This window comes from Parasteatoda tepidariorum, chromosome 6 (assembly GCF_982258835.1).
Source record: "Parasteatoda tepidariorum strain Cologne lab strain chromosome 6, Ptep-v5.0, whole genome shotgun sequence".
In the NCBI taxonomy this organism is placed as follows: Eukaryota; Metazoa; Arthropoda; class Arachnida; order Araneae; family Theridiidae; genus Parasteatoda; species Parasteatoda tepidariorum.
In genome coordinates, this window is record NC_141760.1 from 24,712,480 (window position 1) to 24,740,144 (window position 27,665).

Consider the following 27,665-nt stretch of genomic DNA (forward strand, 5'->3'; position numbering starts at 1 on the left):
GAGAAAAGTTTAGGCCGTCTTAATAAGTCTTAACTACTGATGTCAAGAGAACTATACATAAATAAGTTTTATATTAAAGGCTTTGAAGAATGAGTTGACGAATTTGTAAGAACAGTCTGTTAAACTGACAACTTAATGAGACTTTTCAGAATTTATAGAATGGGAAATACCATTTTTTTTCTTCCAAGCAGACAGCTCACCCTTCTTAACTTAGAATAGAGTTTGATTAAATTCTCTGAGAAATCGCACTGATAATTTTAAAAAAGCGAATTTAGAGTTCGTATTTTTTATATTATTATTACTTTTATTACTTATTGTTATGTTTTTGAACTTCGATTTAAAAAAAATTCCCAGAAATTTGAAAATTACTGTACTATAACATGTTATGTGTAGTCAGAAAAAAAAAAGCTGATTTCCTCACTAAAAAGACTTTATTAATTCAAATAATTACATAACATAAATACTACGGCACAATATAAAATGCAGGAATAAATTACAATCATAGGAAATGTGTCATAAAATCAAATGAATTTTGAAAATATGAATAGTTAAAAAATGATAATAAATATGCACAATAACGCATAGTAAATATTATGCATTATTTTTTCCACGTGTTACACTTCCATCAAATAATTAATAATTGCGTACCATTATGACTTAAAAAAGCATCCAAAATTAAGTTCGATTACTAGTATTTCAGATTTTACTTCTGTAATTATAACTTATAATGACAAGAAATTATGAATCGCATATAAATTTTTTGATTCACGACAAACAATTATTTTATAGGTTATGCATTAATATATATTTATTTTATTATTGCTTAAAATGTTTTAACAATAAGTAATCAAACACATGCATAGTATTCTATTTTAAAGTAGTACTAGGCTAATGAAAATTTTAACACTGAATAAAATTTTACTTTTAATTCATCACATTTTCAGTAATTTTCATAATAATATTTTTAATAATTTCTATAAACGATAAAGATTTTTATGATTAAATTAATTAAATAAATGAATAGTTTTATTTGAATATTTCTTTCATAAAATGTTTTGGGGAATAGATTCTGGGATATTAAATTAAAAAATTGAATGCGTGTGAATCACTATGAAATTATGTTGCCATTATGGAAGAAAAGATGTCACAAGCGATTTTGTAGATTTTAATATGCTAGTTTCCAAAAACTTTGATTGTTACTTAATTGCAATAGTAAAGTTATTTTTATTTATGGAACAAAATTCCCCAAAAAATTTCTTATTCACAATTAGCTAAGAAAGAAAGATTTGCTTAAAAAGAAATGGTAGAATGACCAAAAAACACTATACGCTGCAAACAGTGTACAAACTATTATTGTAAATGTTTTAAAAACGCGTTAATTTTACTCAAAAAGAAATCTTCAGGTTTAATATATGAGAATTTCAAGTTCAGTAGTAATCAACCGGTTTTGTCCTTGCATCGCATTTTAATAATGATGGATTGTCGGAGAAACGATCTAAAACTTTAAATATATATATATTTATATAGTACATTAGATTATTAGAGTGTATGTTAAATTTATTTAGAATTCACATTATGTGAATTATTTCTTAAAAGTAGTTTATACAATAAACAAAAAAAATGTAGAAAATGTAGATAAACACAAAGATTTGAATAAAAGAGAAAGATTTAATTTTTGTTTCATATATAAACGCAAAAAAATGAAAATTCATCTTTTTACAAAATTGTTTTAGCCTATTAAGTACGTAAAAAAATAATTAAACGCATGTCGACTAAGAAAATCATTTTTATTTCTGATTTTTCCTGTTACAGAACAGTTTAACTAAAGCAACTGAATAAACTAAAGCAACCGAAAAAAATAGAAACTGTTCCAAAAATAATAGAAAAGATTTTCTTTATACGTCCTACAGCAAGAAGATTGCATCAAGCTTAAATAACGAACAAACCTCATACGGAAAAAAGTCTCTTAATTATTTAAAGAGTTAAAGAAATATTGCACTACAAATTATGCTACGAAATATTGAAGCAAAAGTTGTATCCTTTGATGCGAAAACTCTTATCTTAACTTTCGTGTAACTCTAATTTAATAAATTGGACGCTTTATGGCAGAACCACAGTAAACATATTGCTTGTCGAAAACTACATAAGAAAAGAAAAGAAAGTCAATTTAAAATATCGATAAAGTAAGAACTAAAAGAAGTAAACGTTTCCAGAACCAAAACCACCCTTTTAACAACTGTAAAGTAAAACCCTCGGCCTATAAGTTTTCTAAATGGAAAACTTTAATTGAGAAGTAATTCACAGAAAGAATGTTTTCTGCAGGGCACGAATCTTTAGCAATGCTCTTACTATATCACAGATTACTATGGCACAGACGATAAATATGCTGCACCAATTAGATTGATTCTATAGGATCAGGTAGTCAGTATTATTCTCCATGCTCAAAATGTGCAAAATGTAGGAATCACGGTAATGAGACAAGAACTAGAAAATACAGCAAAGAATCTTCCTATGATTTAAGACATATTATTTTTGAGTTCTAAATGCTTTGCAAACTACGTTTTGCAATTTGTCAAGAAAAACTGTGCAACATGTAGGAATTGCAGTTAAGAGACAAGAATTAGAAAGAAAAGCAAAGAACTTTTGCAATTTCCGATTCGATAGATTTCGAGACTTATACATATTCGATGTGTAAACACACTTATCAATATACGATATCCAATCAAAAATTTGCAAAATGTAGGAATCACGATGAAAAGAACAAGAAACAGAAGCTAAAAAATGTTTATGCTTTATAATGACTTCTCAATATTTTATGAATCCTCTTTTCATACAAATAAAAATCAAATTACTCGAATTAAAGCAATTATGGTTAAAAAAAAAAAAGGTCTTCAGGTAAAAGTCTTTAAAACGACTTTGTTTCATAATCACGGCTCAGAATTCACTTATTTCGAGCTACAACACAAATCAACCTGTGCAAAATGTAGGAATCACGGTAAAAAGACAAGAATCAGAAATATCTATAACGATCCCACTTCATAATCACGGCTCAGAATTTAATGAATCCTCATTTCGAACAATAAGACAATCCAACTTGTGCAAAATGTAGGAATCACGGTAAAAAGACAAGAATCTGAAATATCTATAACTATCCTACGTCATCACGGCTTAGAATTTAATGAATCCTCATTTTGAACAGTAAGACAAAATAACCTGTGCAAAATGCAGGAATCACGGTAAAAAGACAAGAATCAGAAATATCTATAACGATCCTGCTTCATAATCACGGCTCAGAATTTTACGAATCCTCATTTTGAACAACAAGACAAACCAACTTGTGCAAAATGTAAGAATCACGGTAAAAAGACGAGAATCAGAAGTCTAAAACCACTCAAATTCATAATCACGGCTCAGAACTTGACGAATCCTCATTACGAACAAGACAAATCAACCTGTGCAAAATGTAGAAATCACGGTAAAAAGACAAGAATAAGAAATATTTTTCAAGACTCTGTTTCATAATCACGGCTCAGAATTTTGCGAATCGTCACTGCGAAACTAATGACAAACCAACCTGTACAAAATGTAGGAATCACGGTAAACGGGAAAGAATCAGGAATATAAAAATCATTCAGATTATTAATCACGGCTCAGAATTTTAGAAATCCTCATTTTGAGCAGTAAGACAAACCAACCTGTGCAAAATGTAGGAATCACGGTAAAGAGGCAAGAATCAGAAGTCTAAAATCACCCCGATTCTTAATCACAGCACAAAATTTCACGAATCCTCATTTTGAATTGCAAGATAAACCAACCTGTACCAAATATAAGAATCATGATAAGACAGCTGGAATCAGAAGTATCTATTAAGACCTCATTCTTAATCACGACTCAAAGTTTAACAAATCAACCTGCGAAAATGTAGACATCGCAGTGAAACGTAAGTATCGATAATGACCTTAGTTTTATGATCTTGGCTCAAAATTTTACGAATCTTCATTTGAAACTTCAAGTCAAATCAAATCCAACAAAATGTAGAATTCACGGTCCGTCTACAAGAAGCATAGAATGTAAAAGCATGTTGGTGAACTTTATGGCATTCTTAACTAAGTTGCTTCTCCGTCACTATATGACTGGAAGAAATACCAACTAAATACCCTAAACCTTTTAGAGTTGCGCGTTTGTGTAAAATCTTAGCAAACTTACATAAAGTAAGCCGAAACCTTGCCCCTTCTCTTAAATGTGCAAAGTGTCGAAATCACGGAAAAAGCAATAATGCATTCTAAGCAGTGCCTAAGATGTTTAAATGTTTCAAAAGATCCATACCTATTTCTTTTCTTACTTTTTCATATAGATTACATTATTCAAACTGGCTTTGTTAGGTTAGAAACTGAATTCGAATTAGTTAACCAAACCTAATATTCACTCAATTAAAACACTCCTGCGTTTCAAATAACACAAAATTGCGCATACCAATAAATAGAAGTTACGGTTTCAGCATTATTTTCGAAAAAGTTAAATACAATCTCAGAAAAATATTAAAAATTTCAATTACATTTTTATTAATCTCTACTGCGACTTTCAAATTTAAAAACTCCCACGCTTTTTTTTTCTGCCAGAAATAATGCAAATATTTTCATTCAATGATAACCTTTAATTTTGAAAATCGTTAAAAAAAAAATTCATGGAAGAAATTTAGCGCAACTGAACAATAGCGTCAAATTAATATTTGCGACATGCGAATTGAATTCCTGAAGTAAAATAAAAAGAAAGAAAATAGATAACCTCGAAACTTACTAACACTTTGCGAAATTTTGACGTAAGTATTAATTCACGCGTGTAGTAAAAAATATACGGCTGATTGATTATTCATTATGACTATGATACCAATAGGATTAATTGGTACCAGATATACGGTTAATTGAATTTAGATTTTAATGGTGCAAGAAACAAAACCGGATGAACTGCGCATAATATAAATGTTATTACGAACTCTGTGTCACAAATTCAAATGGTGTCATAAACTAAGTCTAATGAGAGGAGGGGAAAAAAACGATCATACTCGATAATTGAAAGTCGTGTGTCTCTTATTTACCAAAAGAAGGCAAATCACTAAAAAGTTCTATATCAAGCTTCCAGAAAATTGGAGAAAACTACCCACTGCTAGCTAATAAATATTATTGATTAATTTTATTAGTTAGCACCTCATTTCGTTAAACCCCCCCCCCCAAAAAAAAACAATTTTTACCGAAATGCATTATTTACCAAAATTAAACGTTTTCTTATAGTTCCTTTTTGATTCCGTTATTAAAAAAAAATATTTTTTGCACAACTCTGCTTTGAAACCCAATTCGATGTGCAATCATGTAAATTTCATTTATGTAGGAAAAATTAATAATTTAACACTAGAAAGACTGAAATACCTATATTGCCCAAAAGCAGTCAAAATGACTGCATTGTGAAAGAATAACTAACATATAAAGAAATTTGTTTAAAATAATTTTTTATATTTTTGATATTATTTCAGTTACATAACAAGTTATTAGTAAACATCAAAAATTAAAATAAATATAAAAGTCACAAAATTCTAAGAAATTGTGTCATTATTTACATCATTTTTTTTCTAATTGAAATTAAAAAGCAGTCAAAATGACTGCCTTGGGCAATCTAGTGTTAATATCAGAGCAGAAACACGTTTCGAAAAATACGATGCTTCAAAATAATATCAAATGCATAAATTTTTTTTTAAAGATATGTTGACGTATTTCCCGTCATTCTTGCACACCTAACACTTGTGAATTCAATAGCCAAACATAATTAACTAATATAAACTATAATTAATATAATTATAAACATAATAATCATATACTTTGTGGTGCATGAGGAGTTTTAAGTCGTTTAAATAATAAATAAAAAAAACATAATTAACTTATGAAAATGCTTTAACCTTTACACGCCAAAAAAAATTTGATTTCACAGACCATATATTGTTGCAACTATAATAAAATTTAACCTCATTTATATTAAATGAAAATAAACAATGACAAACAAAAATTAATTATACATATGATTAGAAACCTAGTCTACCACACAGCCCATTACACATTCTAAACCCATTACTTTTTATCTTCAATGACTTTGTTTTTAATTTAATCTCAATCTACACACATGGAATGCTCTATTACAGACGTTGTGGCGGATTTTTCTTATCTACCTTTCTTTAACTCTTAGTCACCAAATTAAAATGATTAATGACTTGCATCTTTCTGAGCTGCAACACATCTCATGGTTGAAAATTCCGAAGCATATTCAGTGAAGCGATAAACGTTGGTATAACACTTTTGTTAACTTCTAAGGAAACCCTGAAATAGAGAAACAAAAATAATAAATTTTATTTGTGTATTTTGATGTTAATAAACACACTTTAAAGACTGCTAAGTTAAAAAATGCCCAGTCCCAAGTGTTACAGCAGATGCAAAATTTAGAATGAAAGCTAGTCTGAACCTACTTAGTTTCTCCCATAAAATAAAAATTAACATAAACAATTACAAAGAACTTCGTATATCGGGTAATTAGGACCGGACTTACTTCGGATAATCGAAATATTCGGATTAGAGAGGTTACATTGTGGTTTAATCCATTTTTGTCCATAAACTATAAAAATGGAGGATTTTTTTTATTTTTTATAATGACACTATAGCATTTAAATTCGATATTACTTAGTAATTGTCTTCCTGTCAAATAGGTATAAAGATATTTTAAAACTGATTTATACTATTGTCCCAGATAGATGTCAAAAAAAGATCTTCCGATCCTTTTTTGAATGAGCCATTTGTGCAAAGCAGCAATAATTCTGAATTGTTAGCTGATTTCCTCGATTTTCAAAGTTAGTTTCTTCACTAAGCTTTATAAGGACTTCCCTAGATTTCAATCGCACTAAGATACTTTTCTTGCACGAGCAACATAACATGCTATCTTTAACAGAAATAGTAACTCTGATTATCAAATCAAACGATACTAGTAATGGACAACTTGTCAAATTTTCATTAAGTGAGGTGGCGAAGTTAACTGATCATAAAACCAAAGCGTTAAGTTTTTCGCTACGTTTTTTCTTTTTTTTTGCTCTGAATATAAACAAAATCGGTTCTCGCCTTTCTCAACATATTCAAAGCTGAACCTGTTACATATTAGAACCGGTTAAACCTCTTTCCTGCCTTCAGAGATCACCTTCACCTTTCTCAAACATATTCAAAGCAGAACTTGTTACATATTAGAACCGATTAAACCTCTTTCCTGGCTTCAAAGATCACCTTACTTATAAGAGAAACATAAACATTAAACTTAACATCAAACAGTTTAGAAGCTTCGCCCCATTCGCGTTGTGTATTGGATACTTGCAAGCGACGTCACGCGTGGCCAATCAAGTTCGTCACACACGCGTGACGTCGCTTGCAGCATGATAATCAACCCAAGTTTTAAAGCTGTATCGTTAACACTCTATGCACAACCTCATTAGACACAACCATGTGATTAATTGCAAGTAACTAATTATAAAAAGCAAACAAATGAAACAAAGAAAATTGCGATATTCAAATTTCCTTAGGAAAACCAAAGCAACCAACTTCACCTACTGAACGTTTATAAGTCACTCCCATAAAATGATTAATTCTACATTATGTCGTCCAAATAGTAATTTTATTTTGAAGGTCTAACGTATAGAGGAATTATAACAGCATTTTATTAAAATTGAAGAAAAAAAACTAAGTTTATGCGTAAATAAACACTTCTAAAACGACATCAGTAGGATGGTCGTCGAGATTCCACTTTAAATAAACAAAAAAAAAATTTAACTACCTGTATCCTTTTATACTTTAAACTAATTAAATTAAAAATAGCTCCTTCCCTTTGAAAAAATTTAAACGCAAGTTTGTTTCGGACTTAAATTAGGAAAATCAATTAAAAGCCCCACGTAATCCAAAATACCCACTCAATCCAAATTAATACCTAATTTATATTAATACTATCGCTACTAAACGGTGTAAAAAGACACTTATCAAATTTTAACTTAGCAATTATTATGAGCAGCTATGGCTCAGTGGTTAAGGTACTGAACTGTAATTATGAAGAATCGGGGTTCGATCCCCAGTCAAAGAATACAGAAAAGAGAAGTCCAGCTCTTAGAATACGTAACTAAAGCGGAGAACTGCTCGGTTCGGTATGCTATACCAGAAAAACAACTTACAGGGTGAACAACATACTCAGATTTAACAGAGCATCATATATACTCAGAATCAGCGCATAAGGAGCAAAAATGTTGTCAGGAGGTATGTCACCTGTGAACCGGTTGCTGGGCAACTCTACATGTATGGTTAGGTACGCTGCCTCCCGCCAAAGGCCGTTTCTTTCTTTCTTTGTAAAATGTATTAGCAGATTTAATTATTATTGATGATATAAATGTATCCTCAAAGAAATATCTTAATTATAGTACTTTTTATGAAAAAGATAAAACTTTTCTCCTGAGCCCTTTCCTAACTCCAGTGGTGGTTGGTAAGAGAATTTTTTAAAAATGCTTTACAAAAAAAATTCTGAAGCCATATTCTGGTTTGTCTTCTCAGTTAACAAATTCTCCTAAGTTTGTTTTAAGTAAGAAGAACAGAAATAAGTCTGGATTTTTGTTATAAGACAGAATATCCTCCAAATTCGCAACGTTGTGAGGAATGGTTTATAGGGCCATCCTTAACTTGGTCAACACACCGTGTAGACATTTTTCCAGCCACTGACTTCACCTCAGTTTGCATCAATCCAACCAAAAGATTACATTTTAAAAGTATGTTCTGAAATGTTATTGCAGAGTGAAGCACAAAAGCACTGCAAAATTGCTGATCTAGAAAAAAGTTTTGAGGACTGCATACAAAATGTGCTCATCCTCGGATTTATACACTGATTAGGAAAAAAGCCTGAGGTCCTGAGATTAGACAAGACTCAGGCCTAAAGCTTGAGAGTAATGTGTCAAAGCCAAAAAATAAGACAAATTCTGCTGGAAGAAAATGAATCTCGAATTGCTATTTGAATTTGGTGATGGAGTTCAATTAAACATAGCCCCGTAACTATTCAGAAAGTTGCCATAATATTGGTTGGTGATTAATTCTGCTTTCCGTGGTCACAAAACGATTGAGCAATCTTAATAAGCCATCAGACACACAGTTGGAACTGAAGTTTTCTAACTATTTGAAAAGTTGTCTAAATTTTGATTGGCTATTAAGCGCTACATAATGACCATAATATGCAATCGCAACGCTGGAATACGCCATTTGGGGAGCAGATAGGTTCCATGCCTTTAGCCCTTCCCCCTTCTTTCTCCTCCCCTTTTCAGTTGTATAAGAATGTACTACAATTTTCCTTTTCTTAATATTTTTCGTATTTAATTGTTAAAAATATTTTTTTTAAATGTCCATGGTTCTTTCTTTTAGAACTATGTTTAACGTAGTTTTCAGTTCCATATAATTCCCTAACTTAAAAGATTTTAATCCATTTGAAAATCAAGACAGAATCTAACGTACTTCCTTCTTCTGCGACTCTCCACGCGCTAAGGGTGAAAGCATGCGAAGTGTTGCCATGGGTAGAGAGCTCTGCTCTACGCCATCTGTAGCCCATTTTGATCGCCAATTGCTGGAGATTTCTTCTTACCTTTCTTGTAAAATTTCTGAAAATGGACGAGAATGGTTTTAATTAACTAGCAGGCAATGAATACACTGTTGTCTTTTTTTGATCATAGTGTTAAAAAAAAAATTTAGATCTGTAAGGGTGGACCATATGAAAAGTGAGCACTCGTGACAGGGTCAGAAATACAGCAGCGATAGCAACGCCACTCTTAATCATAAATAAAGGTAAGAGAGTTGCACTGTAGATTGCGTATGGCTCATTCTAAATCAGACCATTTCAAGAGTATGCAAAATCGTTCTATGATGGAATAGAACAAAGGGTGGGAGCAATGCTGTTAATGGCGTGCATCGGTTATGTCAAAACACACGACAAGAAAAAACTAAGTTCTCTAATGAATTCATTGCTACTGTTGATGAAACGGATATGTCAATTGAGAGCAATTTTGACCATTCTCTAAGAAAAGTTTAGAAGGCAAAAAAGCAGTTGATAATTTACATTTAAAAGCTCTATATATAAAAGTTTAAAAAAAAGTTAGGCTGTTGGTTGCAATCTTGGCCAGATTGAGAAATGTTTCTATTTAGTGTTTTGTTTATCAGCGTGAAAATAATTTTTAGGAGGTAATTGAGCAAGCAATTTTAGTACCTTAGTCACTATGATCCTTGAAGCGAATAGAAATAGTTTATAAGTTTTTCATATTATTTTTCATTTGTGTTACATATTTTCATTTGTGTTAACAATTAAAGGAATATGTTTTTAGAATTTTAATACCTTAACTTTCAGGTTGTTTTTAGTTGGGCTATGACACACTAAAATCCATAGGAAAATTGGAATTACTTTGCTCACCTTTCACAAATTGCCACAGAGTGTCAAAACGACTAGCATGCATAACAGACTCGAATATTAAGGAATATGCCGACATTTCTACACACGACTTGAATCATTTCTGGTGGGAAAAGATGGACGTAGAACAAATCATTAAAATTGAGGAAATATTTCTGAACTTGCAAGCAAGGAACTTAGTTTGCGCACTTCTTCAAAAAAGAAAATTTAGAAACATTGAAGTCGTTCACTTTGCATGAAAAAAATGGATGAATCCTGAATTTTTCGACCGATATTTTTTTGAAAATCCCATCGAGACATATTTCGTATCAAAGATTTTTTTCAAACAGCACGAGTCAAAATATATACCACGGTAGGTTCTCCTTTATTTTTCCCTCACTATTTCTGCCAATAGTTATTAAAATTTTGTAATTAAAATCTAACTCTTGCCTACGATAGATCGTCGATGAGTTTTTCATTCTGGTCAGCTCATGAACAGAACTCACGGTCAATAGACAGGTACCGTGTCTAGAGCTCAAGTACCGTTAACACGCATTTTAAACTGCTTCCAGAATTTAAAAAAAAAAACTCGCCAAAGAGATATAATTAATTAATAAAAAAATCACGCCATCTGGGGAAGAGACCGGTTCCATGTCTTGAACTTTTCCCTCTTCACAGCTGTATAGGAATGTATTACGATATTTTCCCTTTTCTTTATATTTTTCATATATAATTGTCACAAATATTTCTTAAAATTTCCACTACGCTTTCTTTTAGAATGTTCAATGCAGTTTTCAGTTCTATGTCGTTTCCTAACTTAGAAGTTTTTTTATCTGTTTGAAAATCAAAAGAGAAACAGCCGTACTTCCCTCTCCTACGACTCTCCACACACTCTAATGGGGAAAGCATGCTAAGTGTTGCCATTAGTATAGTGCGGCTTTCAGGAAAACTCCTCCAGACATCCGTCACGCGTCGTGGCGGGTACTATGGTTTCGAGGAAAAGACACTTCGAATAGGAGTGAAGGGTGAATAGTTTTGTCTTAATCTTGGCATAGATCGTCGTGAGTAAACCAGTCGATACCTTCTTTCCTCCATTCGAAATGTGCTCTCGCTTATTACCATAGTAGTAGACAGTTCCCGACTATAAGTCTGGAGGAGTTCTGCTGTAAGCCACCTATAGACGTAATAAGATTAAGAACTAATAAAATAAATAACACACCTACTTTTTATTGTTAGGTACAACTTTGTTCAGTCTCTTACCATTTTCCGCTCGCTGGAGTCTAGAAGTTAATCTGTTTAGCAATTTTTAAAAATCGAGAATTAACTCTTTGTATAACTATTTTTGCACTCAAGAACGCGGCAGTCACAAGTAAGTCAATTTAATTTGCATTTCTTGTAAATTAAAAATTTAATAGTATAATCTTTTAAGTTTAAGAAATTAACTAGGTAACAAGTTCGTTAAGCATAAAAAAAAATTATCTTACCACATCAGCTTATGATTTTTTTTAAAAAAAAAGCCAAGTGAGATTTAAAATTAACAAATGAAAGAAAGTTATTGAGAGTGAAATTGCAATGATATAACAAAATGTCTTTTGCTTGGAAACCTAAACTGCAGCATCGTTCAAATTTGCAAGTATCTTGATACGGTGCCAAAATGAACCATAATTGAGAAATTTTGCAAAGCGTTTATCTTACGTTACCCACAACGCTGTATTTAAACCCCTTAGCGTATTGTGGGGAAATTTTCGCGCTTGCACTCTGAAGCTTAAACAGCCTTAAAGTTTAAGGAAACAGTTTATGCTATGTAAAATCTGAAAATTTAATCCTTATACGATATTATGATTCTAGGTTGTGTGATATTGTTTAATTTGGAACCGAATTTTTTTTTTTTTTTCAGAGATAGTTTAGAGCAACAGCTTTATGCTTCATGAGCGATAATTTTACTTCAGCTGGAATAGTGATTAAAAAAAACTGTCCTTTCTGCAGGGCATTAATTTACTAATGATACAAAATGAATTAAAATTAACAACAGAAATTAATTTTTTGGAGCAAATCAAGAAATGATTTTTCAACATAAAAATTTTAAGTTTTCAATTTGAGGCAAATTAAGGATGAATTGAGACTTTCAACAATTTCCTGTTTTGAAACAGTTAATTTAGATTGGAATGGCAATCACAATTCTTAATTTCGTTTAAATAAATGGGAGTATTTGCAGCTTAAGTTGCAAGGAAAGAAAATAAAATTCAGTTAAAAAACAGAGTTTTTTTTGGGGGGGGGGGGTAATTTTGAAAGTTTCCAAATCGTCGTACCTTTTTACTAATTTTTACTAATTTACTAATTTTAATTCGAATAACCCTTTTTAAGTTTCAAATTATTTCCTTATTATTTAAGAAGCTTTCTTAGAGAAGAAATATGATTTACATTTTCACCCCTTCCTTCTAGCTCTCGTGAAAATGATGGGGTGAGGTTTCGCCCTCAATTTCTCGCTCCCGTGATATTTCCGGGCTGGAGTGTTCAGTAGTAACGAGGTAATAAGAATAAAAGTAATTCATTTCTTTTCCCCAGAAAACATTTTATTTCTCATTCTACACACCAGATGGCAGTATCAAGATATTTTTAATGTAACTGTAGATAGTTAGTTTATTTCAAACTAAATGCCAGCACTAATCAAATACGTGTAATTGTGATTGGATAAAAAAAATAGTCAGTTTTATGACCGTTTTCTTGAAAATTAACCGATCGTTAAGGGGTTAATGATATCTTTGTATAATTTCTCATAAGTTGTAACCTATATTTTGATCATAAAAATGTTGAAATACCTTTGAATAATTTACCGTTTATTTTAATTAATTTGTCATCATCTATGCTCATTTTATTTTTACATAAATGTTTTCACTTAAATTTATTTTTTGCGAACTATCGTAAAAAGTCTATATTATATTATATATATATATGAATATTCAACGTGAACTAGAAATTGATAAAAACGAAGAATTTCATAACCCATTGTTGGACTAAAATCTTTAAAAAAAATTTTAAAAACTGCAGAGAAATTCTGGATCAGAAAACAGACAGAATTTAAGGTATTATAACGAATTAAGACTGCCATTTATAATTATATGTTCAAAGTTTTCTATTTCTTGAGAATTAGTATCCTAAATTGGATACCGAGAAAATGATTCAGGGTACACATTTTCTACTTATTTTTCTTATTTCTCCTAAAATAAAATGTGAATTATCAATATGATATCTTATAAAATTTCTTTATAAAGAAGCAAGATGGAAATTGAGCGTCTTAAAAATTACCTTATTTGAACACCGCAATTTTATAAAAATAATTTTTCCAAAAATCTTATTTTTTGATATTATTTAAACTTCTGCTTATTCGATCAGGATAACCTAGAAAAAATTTGTAATAAAAACTTACCTATAGAGTGAAGTTAGTAGTCTTTTTAAGTGATCAACATCCCATTCTGGTTTTAAGAGAATAACAACCAGGATAAAAATGGCATTATAGTAAACTAGGAAAAATTTTTGATTTATTCTTAACCTACTCTAATCATTCTTAAAAGAACCGGAAAAAAAAAACCTTTTTAATTAAGATTTATGTTATGAAGTTAGTATGCAAAAATTAGTTTGTATTAATAATTTTTAAATCTAACAGAATGTTACAAATTTAACAATATTTAATTACCCTTTTCACATCGATATAAAGCATGTAGTAACAGTCGTCTGTTGTAATGTAAATTGTAGTCTAATACTGGTAGTAAATTGTTAAATAACAGACTTGAACTTTTATTCACGTTTTTAACACTAGGTTTACGGGACGTGTAATTTTGACGCATTTCAAATTTTATAAGAAAAATTACAAAACCCATTTGCATTTTTATTTTATCTCTTGTAATGACTTTTATCCATTGATCGAGGTAAATACGTATATATTGAAGTCTATTCTCTTCAAAAGCGTTGAAATATTGAAATTCTCTTTGTGGTATACCTATCTCTATGGATATGCGTCAATTTGAAGCGATCGTAATTTAGACAAAATTTTGAGTAAACATGCAAACATCACATCAATAATATATAGGAATGTACCGACAATACTTCGATCCGTTATCCGATATCGTGATCTCAAAAGAAACAAGCGATAAACAACTGTTGCCAATAAACACAGTGTACTGTTTCAAAATTATCCAGAAAGGATTTTCTATTTCAGTTGGCCAAAGAACTTGCAAAAGGAGAAAAGAAAAAATACAAAAACAAAGATTATAATCACCCACCATCTAGTACTTCGGGAGAACGCAAGACTTGCCAAATTGGCTTTTGTAAAAGAAACAGGAGCAATAACACCTGTAAAATATGTGAAAAGGTTGTTTGCGGAAAGTTTACAAACAAAATTGAGTATTTGTGTAAAAGATACGCGAAATAAATGTATAATATTGAAATAATGTATAATAAAATTATTGAATAATAAAAACTTTCCATAAATATACATCTCATATTTTCATTTTTTTTTCTTACAGTATATAATTACATTGCTTTCTAAGGTGCTGTTATATGTATTCGTTCATGCGTCAAATTGACGCGTGTTCGTAGAGGTAGGTATATAAGAAACGTCCGTAAACTCAGTGTTAACCTACTCTAACCATTCTTGAAAAAAATAATTAAAAATTTAACCATGCGATTAGTATGCAAAAATCATGTTTGTATTAATAATTTTTAAATCTAACAGAATGTTACAAATATTACTATATTTAATGTCCCTTTTCACATTTATGTAAAGCATGTAATAACAGTCCTCTGTTGTAAAGTAAATTGTACTCTAATACTGGAAGTAAAATCTTAAGTAACAGACTTGAACATTTATGTACGTTTTTAATGATTTTTTTTTAAACTTTTTTAATACCTTACAAGTTGACCTATACTATCTAGAGCAGCGATTCTCGAATGGACTTAATAATTGTTATTTATCGTCTATATAATTTTTTAAAATTACGATGCCATGTCTTCAGATCATCCTCAGGGATGTTTCCCAGACTGTCGCCAATAGCCCATTGTGCAGCTCTAGTGTGACTTGAACATTTATTAACGATTTTTTTTTAAACTTTTATAATACCTCGCAAGTTGATCCCCCTTGGAAGTTGACCTCGATTTTCTAGAACAACATGGTTCTCAAATGGTGTTCCACGGAACCTCGGAGTTCCGTGGAGGAGTTAAAGGGGTTCCAGGAGGTAGAACTTTTATTAAACATTTTTTTTTAACAATTTTGAAACCTTTTATTATGTATTTAGTTCCAATCAATAAATTACTAATTACTCAATATTTTCGATGTCTTTACGAAATTATTAAAATAAATTGCCAAAAACATTGGGAAAAAAAATTTTCTAGTAATGTATCGAACAAATAATTGTAAAGACATGTATTAATAAAAAAATTTGCATTAGTATTTCCCATTGTGATCTTCAAATTAAAATGAAATTACTAAATTCGATAGCATAGAAACGTTTAGATAAGTTCTTTTCATGCCTTTTTTTTTCTTTTTTTTTGAACAATTTAATTTAATATAAAGCTTAGGCTACATAATTAGTCTTATTGTAAAGCTAAACGAAAATGTAAAGGATTGTTTCATTAATTAAATTTATTTCCATTTTGATTGATCATAAGTATAAGACATATGGAATGATAAAAAAAAAGATTTATCTTCTTTTATAAGTTGACAACATACGCGACGCACCGCGTATGTGGACAACTTCTAATGGTTTCACTGTATTCTGTTTTAGTCCGCCAATGTGGCAGGTCCCAATTATTTATTTATTTTTTTAACCTAGAAGCAAAACTTATGCTTGCCATTCTTAAATGAATAAATAAACCACGCTATTGAACCATGTCATTAAAAGTGATTATTATTATATACATAAACTATTATTTTAGTAGATGAATTTTGTTGGCATGATTTCAAAACAATTTCAATACTTTTTCTCATGGATTAATTGCTCAGGGATATTAATTTTTCTGTTTGTTCCAGAGAAATTTAGAACAATTTTTTCCTGCAATCTCAAAAACTTTTAGAAAATATTTCAAATACATAGAAATTTTGTAACTATTTTCTCATGCTGCTTTATTAAATTTATGGAATTCCTAAACTTAGCAAAAAAATTGAGTTACTACATTATCATTTATCAAAATAATACTCATTTATCACATTTATTTAATCATTTATCAAAATAATCTGATTTAGAATTTCCTGTAATTTCTGAAGATGGAAAATTTACCATCGACAATTTTTGTAAGACATTTTAATAATTTTCTATCTTTCCTCAAACAGTGGAGCAAAATAAATTTACAATGAAAACTGTCGTTTTGCATTTATTATTTTTTAATTGGTAAAAGATGAATAATTTTAACAATTTATTGTAAACATTTTTTTCTAAATCCTCGTTGTATACAATAAAGATAGAAAATACCTCAATATGAATTGTATTCTTGAATTATTTCATAAAGAAAATTCAAAAAGATTTTGTTGATTTTTCAAATTTAGGTTAGATACAAAAAAATTTTTTTTATTAAACAGCCTTATCACTTAGAAAAACGGCATTGAAACTGAACATGGTCAACTTTATGAGATTTGTGAAAGATGTATTTTCACTATGTTTCATAAATGAACTGCTCAATACTTCATATTAATGCAAGGATTTCCAAATGGAACAGTAGTCCACAAGAATTCTCACAAAGCACTAAATTAAAACATTTTCAACCATTATTCAAAAAAAAAAAAAATTATTCAGGGTATAATTTCACTATTTGCTAAAATTTTTTATTAATATAATCATAATGAAATATTAAGAAAGTCAAAGGTGAAAGAGAAGAGTTGTTCCCACATTAAGTTTAATTTGCAACTGAATCCCATTAACGAATTGTAAAAATTTTATAATAGACAATATTTTTTTAAATGCTTATTTGCTTTATGTGACTAGACATCATATACAGCATTTGCAGGTAGCAGATAAGACTCCTTTGCTGTGCATATAAAAATTAATGTAAAAAATTCTATTTTATATCATTTAACACTTCAAGAACTACTATTTTTAAAAAAAAAAACAGTGAGTAACATTTTATTTTGACACTAAACATCATGCAATCATTTTGTAATAGTTATTTGGAACAAAATTTGCAATGTAATAAAAATAGTCATATCTGATAGGAAGAAAAAGAATGAATCAGCATCTTACCTTAATAACCAATCTACTTATTTGTTTGGAAATTCAGACTGACTCATGGCATTAAATAACTATAAATGAATCACGTAAAGAGTAATAATGAAATCATGAACTTAAAAATTGCTTCTCTATTATAAATAATATTTAAATGAAATGCAGAGAAAGAAAAGTTGAAGCATTCAAAATTATAACAAAATCTCAAAAAACGACTTCAAAATATGTTAGGAGTTATTTTGTCGAAATAAAAATCTGGGACATTCCATGAATAGCACAGTAGCATTTTAACTTATAGCCAAACTTATTATCAAGGACAATAAAAACCTGAGCATTTTACATAAATAGTTTTTAATTAAAGTATTACAACAGTAATATTGGTTACAAGCGCACAATTTACAAAGCTAATCACTATGTTACAATTCGTATAATTCATATATTACATTACTAATAACGTTACAATCGTAATAATTAAAATAGAAAATATAACATAAACAAAACTATGATAAATGCTTAGATTGTCAGTGTACTTTCAATTAGCGTATTCTTTATATCAAAAATATAATACATACTTACTGTTTTACAAGTCAAAATGTTATTCGTAGGATGTCTCAACTGCTATTATGATTTATATCAATGTTTAATGCATCAAAATTTATTTGTATATTCATAGCAATTTAAAATAAAAATAAATTGTATTCAGAACTAAAAGTTTTTTCTCCTTTGCTATAATTTCTACAGTATTATAATATGTTATGCATGAGATTACATGAAAGCAATCCCATTTCAATTCAATTGATATTTCACTTACTTGAAAACTCCTTTCAGGGGTCTGTCTAGGTTTTTCCGAGAGGTACCTATTTTGTGAAATTTTAGATATAATTTGTGAAAATTAAAAATTATATTAAAAAATCAACACAAAAATATGGTCAAAATATGAATTTATCATTTCTTACGGGATACAAAAATAAAATTTTAGGAAAAAGTATTTTGTGAAACCACCGTTTTGCCTGAAGTTGAATTTGTGAAGGTACCGCTAAACGGTAGTAAATTTGGCCTAGACAGACCCTTGCCACTATGGATAAAATGTTAAAAACTTTCTTTAATGAAAATAAGCTTAAAAAGCTATCTAATTATTTAATTAAAATCTATGTATCCAAAGTCAAAGTACTCTAATTAATTGTTTAAATTTAAACAAACCTAAAACAATAATTTTAATGAATGTGTAATGTGAAAGACACAAATAAGAAATAAATAAATAAAAACACACTATTTTATTCATCAATCAAATAGATACAAGTGACTTAAAGGTGATGTTCTACAAATATTGTACAATAGTTTGACATTAATTTTGTATAACAATGATATAATACATACCTGATGTTCTTTTCAGATTCTTTAAGATACTTCCCAAAACTTACCTACTTTAGCAATCAATAAGTATCAAAAGGGACTAATATCTAGCAAAAAAATAGTTTGTAAATAACTTTAAGCAATTAACCAATGAATAAATAAGGAACATTTTATTTGAATAAAAAATATTCATAAAATTCAAAAATATTCCATTTTATCCATTAGTAAGAAATCTAATAAAATTTTAAAATAAAAATTTCAATGATTTTTCCCGTAAAATTTTATGCAGCAATGAAAGGATATAAATGAAATCATTAAAAACAACTAATTACAACATGACGTTTTTTTTCCCAGAAAAATATGGTAAAAATAAAATTTACATCAATATATATATTTTTAAAAAAAGTTAACTGACTTGAGATTGCTGAAACTTTAATTTTTAACCTAATGAGCATAGGAAAATAAAAGCTTTCTAAAAATATAAAAAGTGGTTGAATTTTTGATAAAAATACATTACTCATAAAGCCAAATAATCTTGAAAACATTAAAAATGATTTGAACGAAAATAGCTTATACATAAATGATAATCTAACATTTCATTTTCATATCTAACATTTATAATTAAATTACCTACTAATAAAGAATATCATAACTTTATAGTAACTAAATCAAGAAACAAACTTACTTCTTACAAAAATCTCAATATTGTATTTAAAAATCGTGTGAATATGAATAGACATGCTGGACTTCAAAAACACTAATTACGATATTGAATTCTTAAATCATGTAAATACGAATCACTGCATAATTTTAAGATTGCACGAATACGAATCACAATGCATAGTTTTTAAATCATTGATAAATACAAAAATTGATGTTTGATATTACAAATCGATTACACGATTTGTTCTCAATAAAGTTATATTTGTTTGTTTGAAAAAAAAAATACATAAATACTAATCACAATACTGGATTTTAAAAACATGTGAATATAAATCGCTATATTGGATTTTAAAAACGTTTTAAGATAAATCGCGACATTGCATTGTAAAAAAGCGTGCATACAAGTTGCGTGAACAGGAATAGGAATTTTAAATTGAGTGAATATGGGTCGCAAAGCATAACTTTTAATCAGGTAAATACGAAAATCTATGTTTGAAATTAAAATCATGTGAATAAGAATCGTGATATTAGCACAGTTACAAATATTCAAAAATGGTGAAAATCTGCCAAACAAAACCGAAAAGAATCAATTTACAGAAAAACTGCAATTATTTAAACATTTTGTTTAGCAAAAGTTTCAAAATTTTTTTGGATTATAAGTTTTTAATTCATGGAAACCCACAAACAAATGGACTTGAGACAGGATGCAATATTTGCAGAAAAATCACGAGCCCTGCTCATGAAATCACGAATTCTTAAACCCAGAGGAAAGATGCAAAAAAACTTGGAATACAATCACCTCTGCAGAATTCAATAAGAAATATATTTTCAAACCAATTAGCAATGAAATTTATTTTTTTATCAAAAATATATCATTTTGTAACAAACAAGATTTATGTAGCTGATTGTCTTACACATAAACTTTATAATACACAAATTAAGTATACAAAATCTCGGTAGAAACAATACTTTGCACAAGAAAAAATTTTAAAACTCAGTCTTATAGTTAATTAATAGAGTTAAAAAAAGTTAAAGAGAGATCATTCAAGATTAAGAACTAAAAGTAATTTATACAGAAAACTTAATTTTTAACAAGCAAGGGAACATAAATTAAGAAATACAAATATGGTTGTATTAACATAAAAAAATTATAAACAAATGAAAACACTGAACAAAGAATAACAACAGGGAAAAAAACAGACTATCTCTAAAAAGAAGACTAGACTTACTTCATTGACTACAACTTTCACAACTTTTTTGAAATCACATCCAGATAATTTATAACTTACTGTTTCAAACCAAGGTTATAATAATCCCTACTTTATGTTTAGCTGAGTGAAAGTAAGTTTAACTATTTTCATCATAATTTTTTTTAATGCAAAACAAAATGTATCTCCCAAAATAAAGAAAAACAACAAAACAAATAGCATAACTTACTTGCGCCCAGCTAATCATAAAGTATCTGATAATCTTAGATGCAATTTTTTATAAGTTAATATTTAATTTTTAAAGTTTAATTTGTCCTTTTAATTTTTTTTTTTTGTTTTTTTTTTGTTGCTGAAAAGCAAACAAATAATCTTACTTTGAAATTAATATAATAAATACATTTGGAATAAAAATATTTTTTTAAATAATAACTATTTCATAGTACAATCACAAATTAATGACATTAATGTACTTTTTACTTGAGTAATTTATAATGCAAATACATACTCAGTTTAGAAGAATTAGCACAGATGAGTTGGATCCCCAATTCACAGCTACATTAGCAAACTTCCCAGAATTAAGAAGCAAAAACCTAGGAAACAAATACAATTAAATTTCGTATAAAAATTCATAAGTCACATCAACACAAGACACAAAACAAGGTAAGTGCCAGCTTCAGCTGAACTGAAAAAAAAACTAAAATAGAAGACAGTGGATGCAAAGAACCCTTTAGAAACATTTTTTTCCCATTTGGTGGCTTCATTAACCTCTTATCTGTTGGCGCCGCACGACATACATTCATAGTTATTGTGCCCGTATGATCAACGTCGCATGCCATGCGCTGAAGAAGAAAATTGCATTGAATTTGAATTTGTCGCTACTTACTCGTCTTTTTGAATCAGGCGATTATTTTTGTATACCTGCATATTGCTAAAATATGGTGCAACTTTCTTCACAATTCTTGCAGTGAGACTTCAGTGAGTAAGACAAGTTGCAGTAAGACAAGACAGAATCTGTCTAAATTATTAGTTAATTTGATTGATTTTTTAAAATGCTTTTACTGATTCATACAATTTCACTATGCATGTTTTGAAAGACTTTATCCAGATTCTATTTACAGTGGGTATTTCACAAAAGAGGGAAACAACAAGGTTAACAGCAGCTATTTCTGAATTCCATTAATGTTTATATTATAATTTCTAAATATTCCTCACTTACGCAATATTCTTTTCTAATCAAATAAAATTAATTGCTAATAACTTTTTTTATAAAATTTTAAGACATCTTAAACAATAATTTATAGTAAAAACTGTCAACATTGCATAGATTCCATTTTTTGACAATCCTTCATTTCACATGTAAGAAAATGGCATTTGAATACATAACAGATTTGCCAACCTCAAAAATTTAAAAAGCCTGAGACTTTCAGTGACCGTGACATTTTCTCGCATAGATAACATAGGACATTTCTTTTTAGAAGCAAAACTCAAGGTGTTTAAATTAAACAGCATAATTAATATTAAAAAGACAAATGCAACCATAAAAATTACAACTTTATGATTATTTTAACGTGATCAAGTGGATACGATCAAGTGGATAAAGTGATTTATTGTTTACCAATTAAGTAACTAATCTTTATAAATTGAAGTGTCACCTTGCTTATTCTCTTAAAATGATATCTAATCAATAAAGAATAGCATCATTTAAACGATAATTTTAACTTTAATGTTAAAGAATGATATGACATAAAAATTTACCAAGTAAACAAGCTTAAGTTTCAGTAACAATTCATATTTTAGGTAAATACTCAGTTAATGAGCATGCAAGTATCGACTACGAATGTGTCACACAGGAGGCCTGCACACAAGTTTTTTGTTCCACAATGAAATTATATACTCCACAAAAACAAATTAGAAGAAATGTTATAATGCAAATTGAAAGATAATTCATTCTAAATCTTCATATATCTATCAATTCTTATCTTCCTCTGTGCTTACCCTATGGGTGGTCTTCACATCGCCTGAGACCCCCTTTTACATGGAGAAGTCTAGTAGCGTCCACCATGTAAAAGGGGGGCGACCACAAACTATTTGTAGTTCACAGATTTTGTGGTGGATAAAGTTTCATTGATTGATAGTATCAAAGCTCTTATCGCATAGCCTCAATATTCAACTCGGCCCCAAGTTGATTCAAAATAATTAAAACAAGTAGAAAAACCAACAAAATACATAACATAATTTCTATTCAAAGTATGCAAAGTATAAATATTTATAATTTAAAATACTCCGGACAAGATTTCTTTTTTATCAAAAATGCATTATCAATACAAAACTACTTTTCAAACTTTGGAATTTTAGCTTAACAAGTTTTTAGGCATAACGTAAACTTATAAGCACAAAAATAATACTGTTTAACACGTTGAATGCCACGCTAATTTTACATGGCTGGCAGTCTGGCCAAAATGATTTTTGTGTGTCCTATATTGTATTAATTTTTTCAAACGATTTTAGTATATATATATATATAATCAATTTACTCGAATTATGTGTTTCTAAAAATCTTAGCTTCACTGGTCGTCGGTGACCCCTATGGCAGTCGATGTTTTAATAAATACAGTGGAAAGTCTCATATATAGAATCATTAGGACTTTGGTAAGTTCAGAAGAAAAAAATTTTCATATAATAGGTATTTACGTTAAACAAGCATCCTTACTTAAAAATAAAAAAACAAGAAATAGGCGATAATTAACGTCAATTACAATCATCAGCGTATAAATCCGAGTAATTTGTGTGGTCGAGCTATTTCCGAAGTTTTTGTTACAGATTTCCACATGGTTTATAAAATCTCAATGTTGTAATAAGCCGTTATAACATACCGTTAATTCCGAATCATACATTTCAGTTAGTAAAAATTTCTCAATCCACTCGATTAGCGATGATTCCACGGTAAATCTGCAAGGTTTTGTGGATCCTTTTTTCAACTACTTATTAAAATGGATTTTCACTAGGTTATTAAAATCCTAATGTTTGTCTACGAATTGTGCATGTCTTACTCAATTATTGATGATTCATCCGCAATTCCACGAGAATTTACAGTATCAGTTTAGTCAGTTATTGCCAAAGATTTTCATAGTGTTTTAATCCTACAATATCACACACGGGAAATTTTGAATTGGTTTTATTGTCCTCCTGGTTTTCTTGGTTTTAATTTCAACAATTGATAATTTCCGCATAGTCTTAAAAATTTTGATTTCATTTTTATAGATTATAATGATCCGCAAATTCTGAATCGAGCTTTTGAATAATCACTTCAATCGTGACGAAGCACTTCAGTCAATAGTGATCAGCTCAGTCACACTAATTACTTCAGTTGTGACGAATTTATCTGAAATCCATAATTTTCAAAATGTGAAATTTTCACAGACTCTGAAATTGAATGCGTGATTCTTGGCGGTAATAATCCTTCTATGCGAGACGCGCGTAAAAAAAATACGCAATTTTTATTAAAATCAAAGATCTGTTGCCATAATTTTAAATTAAAATATATAATTAAGTTTGTCCTGTTTGTTAAGTTTGTACTGCGCAATATAAATCTAATTTTGTTCTTAAAATCAGTTTTAGATACTACTGAATAAAAACTTTTGCAACATTCATTTAAATAAAAATGAACAAAGCACTAATAAAATCACAAACATTTAATGTTCTCAACATTGAGGATAGTTCTTGATCATAGACCAAAGCTATAGCATGTTTATTTTTGTGCTTCATTTGCCTTGTTTAGACTTATTTTTAGGTACAACGAAATCAGGGGTCTGTCTAGGTTTTTCTGAGAGGTACCTATCTTGTGAAAATTTAGACATAATTTGTGAAAAATTAAAAATTATATAAAAAAATCAACACAAAAACATGGTAAAAATATAATTTATCGTTTCTTAAGGGATATAAAAATAAAATTTTACGAAAAAGTATTTTGTGAAACTACCGTTCTTCCTTAAGTAGAATTTGTGAAACTACCGTTTTTCCTAAAATTTAATTTGTGAAGGTACCGCTAAACGGTAGTAAATTCGGCCTGGACAGACCCCTGAAAATATACCCTTTCGTTTATCGGATTCCAAGAGAACTTTAATTTAATACTTAGTGAGTTTAACACAAATATCAAATATTTGAACCATTTATGAATATAGTTATTATGATTAAAAAAGTTAAGGGGATACTTCTGCATCGTGATCTGTTGCACTAACTGCAACCACCAAGGCTCCAAATGAGTCTTTAACTTAGAATTTTCTTTTAAAAAATATGTAGAGGTTTGTCTGAGGGGGAAACGAGTTATACCCTTTGAGTTGGTTATTTTCTGCTATGTTTTCTTTTTTTTAGTTTCCAACCAGTCGCTGCACGGAAGTTGCCAAGACTTGAGTGATTACCTGCTGCAGAAATCTTCCCTAAGTTAAATTTAACATGGTGCCACAATATTTATTGTACACAAAGAATAAATAGAAAATCTTACGAATAATAGTAAGTTCCTATCAAAACAGAAATGCGAGATCTATATTGCTTCCAAGCTTTGCCAACAATAACAACTGAAAGGACATACTAAAATACTAGAGTAGAGTTGATATAAAGAACTATAGCTTCAAAAATGCTTGGTCTAATGAATCTGAAAAGGAAAAAAAATATTATTTAGAATGAAACTAGACACCTAGATAATAGTGGAACTCACACTACATCTTAAATGGTTATAATGCCTAGAAATAAATTTAAAATATCAAATAATCTTTAATCCTAGCCTGTTTATGTTTACACAACTTACTTCCCAGACAAGCTAGTAGCCATTGATCTGAAGCTGGTTGAGCTTCAAGCCACCACCGGGGATCGAACTCTTGTTCTTTACAATGACAGTTCATTGCCTTAACCACTGAGCCATTGGGGCTCAGATAACTTTAGCATAATAAATTTTATAACTTTTTTTTAAAATTAATTTAAGCAATTTTGAAAAACACCAAATTCTTTACTTTTAGAAGTACAAATTGTAAAAGGTACAATTAATATCTTGAGAAGATGTTATATCGTGGGAGAAACTTTTCCTGGCAAATTCTTTTTCATTTCCATCAGTGTGTTAAAATTTAAAATATAGAATATATATATCGGTTAAACTTTGTATAAATCATGAGGATTATAAACTGAAAAAAATGCTTTCAAATTATAAAAATGCAAGCAAATTATTGCAGGATAACTTCCTTTCTCCACTGCATAATCGAGTTATAATTTTAGTGATATTTTGAAAGAAAATTTTCAGCATCTGTAGCTTTATGATTTCTTTTAGGTTTACCTAAACTCAGTTTTCTTATATACTTCAAAATACAAATGTAAACAAAAGAGAATTGGCCAAGATCTCTTCTGCAAAATAGTGTCCTTTTAAAAATTCATTTTTAAGAGAATTTTTCCAAAACCTGTTAATAACAAATGCTTGGTAAATAATTACCTAATAAAAATGCTACTTTTTTTAAAGTAAAAAAAAAAAAATTCACAAATACAAAAAAATATTAATAAAATCAGTTATTTATATTATAATGCTATGTTTATAACAGAAAGTCAAATGCATGAAATTTTATATGCATTTAAATTCAAAAATATTATTCACAAATTTAAGACTAATTGATTGATCTTTATACACAGAGAAATAATTAAGATCTATCTTAACATCTTAATGAAACATCTCATCTTTGATCACATGCTTTTTTAATAGGTATATAAACTACAAATGTTTCTTTTGACTACAATTCATATTTAGCAAGCATTATCAAGGGAATATTATCAACATGTCTATTAGTTTCAACCAATCATATTTTTCTTTTTAAAAAATCGATAAATCATAAGTGTAAACAAGACTTATAAACCTTAACCTATAGACATCATATACAGAGAGAGAGAGAGACTTAATATATATTGATTTAAAACTCTTAACTTAAATAATAAAACTTAAAAAGAGCTTTACACATTCGCATATAAAATTTATTAAATGTAGACACACCAAAAATTATCACGAAATATATAAAATTAAATGATTCCATCCAGAAAAAAAAATTTATATACTTGAAATTAATTTTCAAATTCATTTAAATTAAATATATTAGATCATTATTCTGTTACTCACGTGTATTTTCTTCATTTGGTCCTTATACATGAAAAAAAACAAAGCATTATCATTATGGTAGATATATTTAATTATAATACATTAATTTGAAAAAAAGTATTTATTATCCGTTAAACACGCGTTAACAGATCTACTTTTGAATAAATATTAGCACGAATCAGTTTTTTAAACTTCATAAATCTGCCACTTCAACCAGGCGTAACTTTACCGGAAGTAGAGATGAACACCATCTTTCTATTATGGAGTGATAACGATGTGAAATTCAAATAAGTGGGAATAAATAACAGCAAGATAATTTCTATGGCTATTACCAACAACACTATTGGTCGATTCCTTCTCCCAACAACAACCAGCGCTACTCACAGACAGGTGAGGTTGGGAGAAGAGGAGAAAGGGTAATGTCTGTTATTGTTTTTCTTTACTTAAAAGGGTTGCTATGATTGGCGAAACTTTCATTTAGAAATTCAAACTATACGCCAAGAACTCTCATCCTTCTCATCTATTTATGGAACACGTTATTCGGAAAAGTAATAAATATCAAAATGTCTCGTTCACAAATTGCTATCTTATTTTTAAAAAAGTTGTCGGTTTAAAATATTG

At 29.1% G+C, this 27,665-nt stretch overlaps 1 long non-coding RNA gene across 3 annotated transcripts; it reads right to left on the bottom strand.

The window, feature by feature from the left end:
- Window positions 1-412: 412 nt before the first annotated feature.
- Window positions 413-27,644, bottom strand: LOC107452100 (uncharacterized). Of its 3 annotated transcripts, XR_011636447.2 has the most exons (7): window positions 27,066-27,640; window positions 25,419-25,568; window positions 21,423-21,507; window positions 19,071-19,153; window positions 17,712-17,770; window positions 9,561-9,703; window positions 413-6,362 (listed from the first exon to the last, which is right to left on the bottom strand). It is a non-coding gene; the product is annotated as an uncharacterized LOC107452100 (long non-coding RNA). The 3 variants fall into 3 exon arrangements; XR_015434556.1 differs by lacking the exons at window positions 17,712-17,770; window positions 19,071-19,153 and having other exon boundaries at window positions 21,423-21,594; window positions 25,396-25,568; window positions 27,066-27,644; XR_001585154.5 differs by lacking the exons at window positions 17,712-17,770; window positions 19,071-19,153 and having other exon boundaries at window positions 27,066-27,622.
- Between the last annotated feature and the right edge of the window lie 21 nt (window positions 27,645-27,665).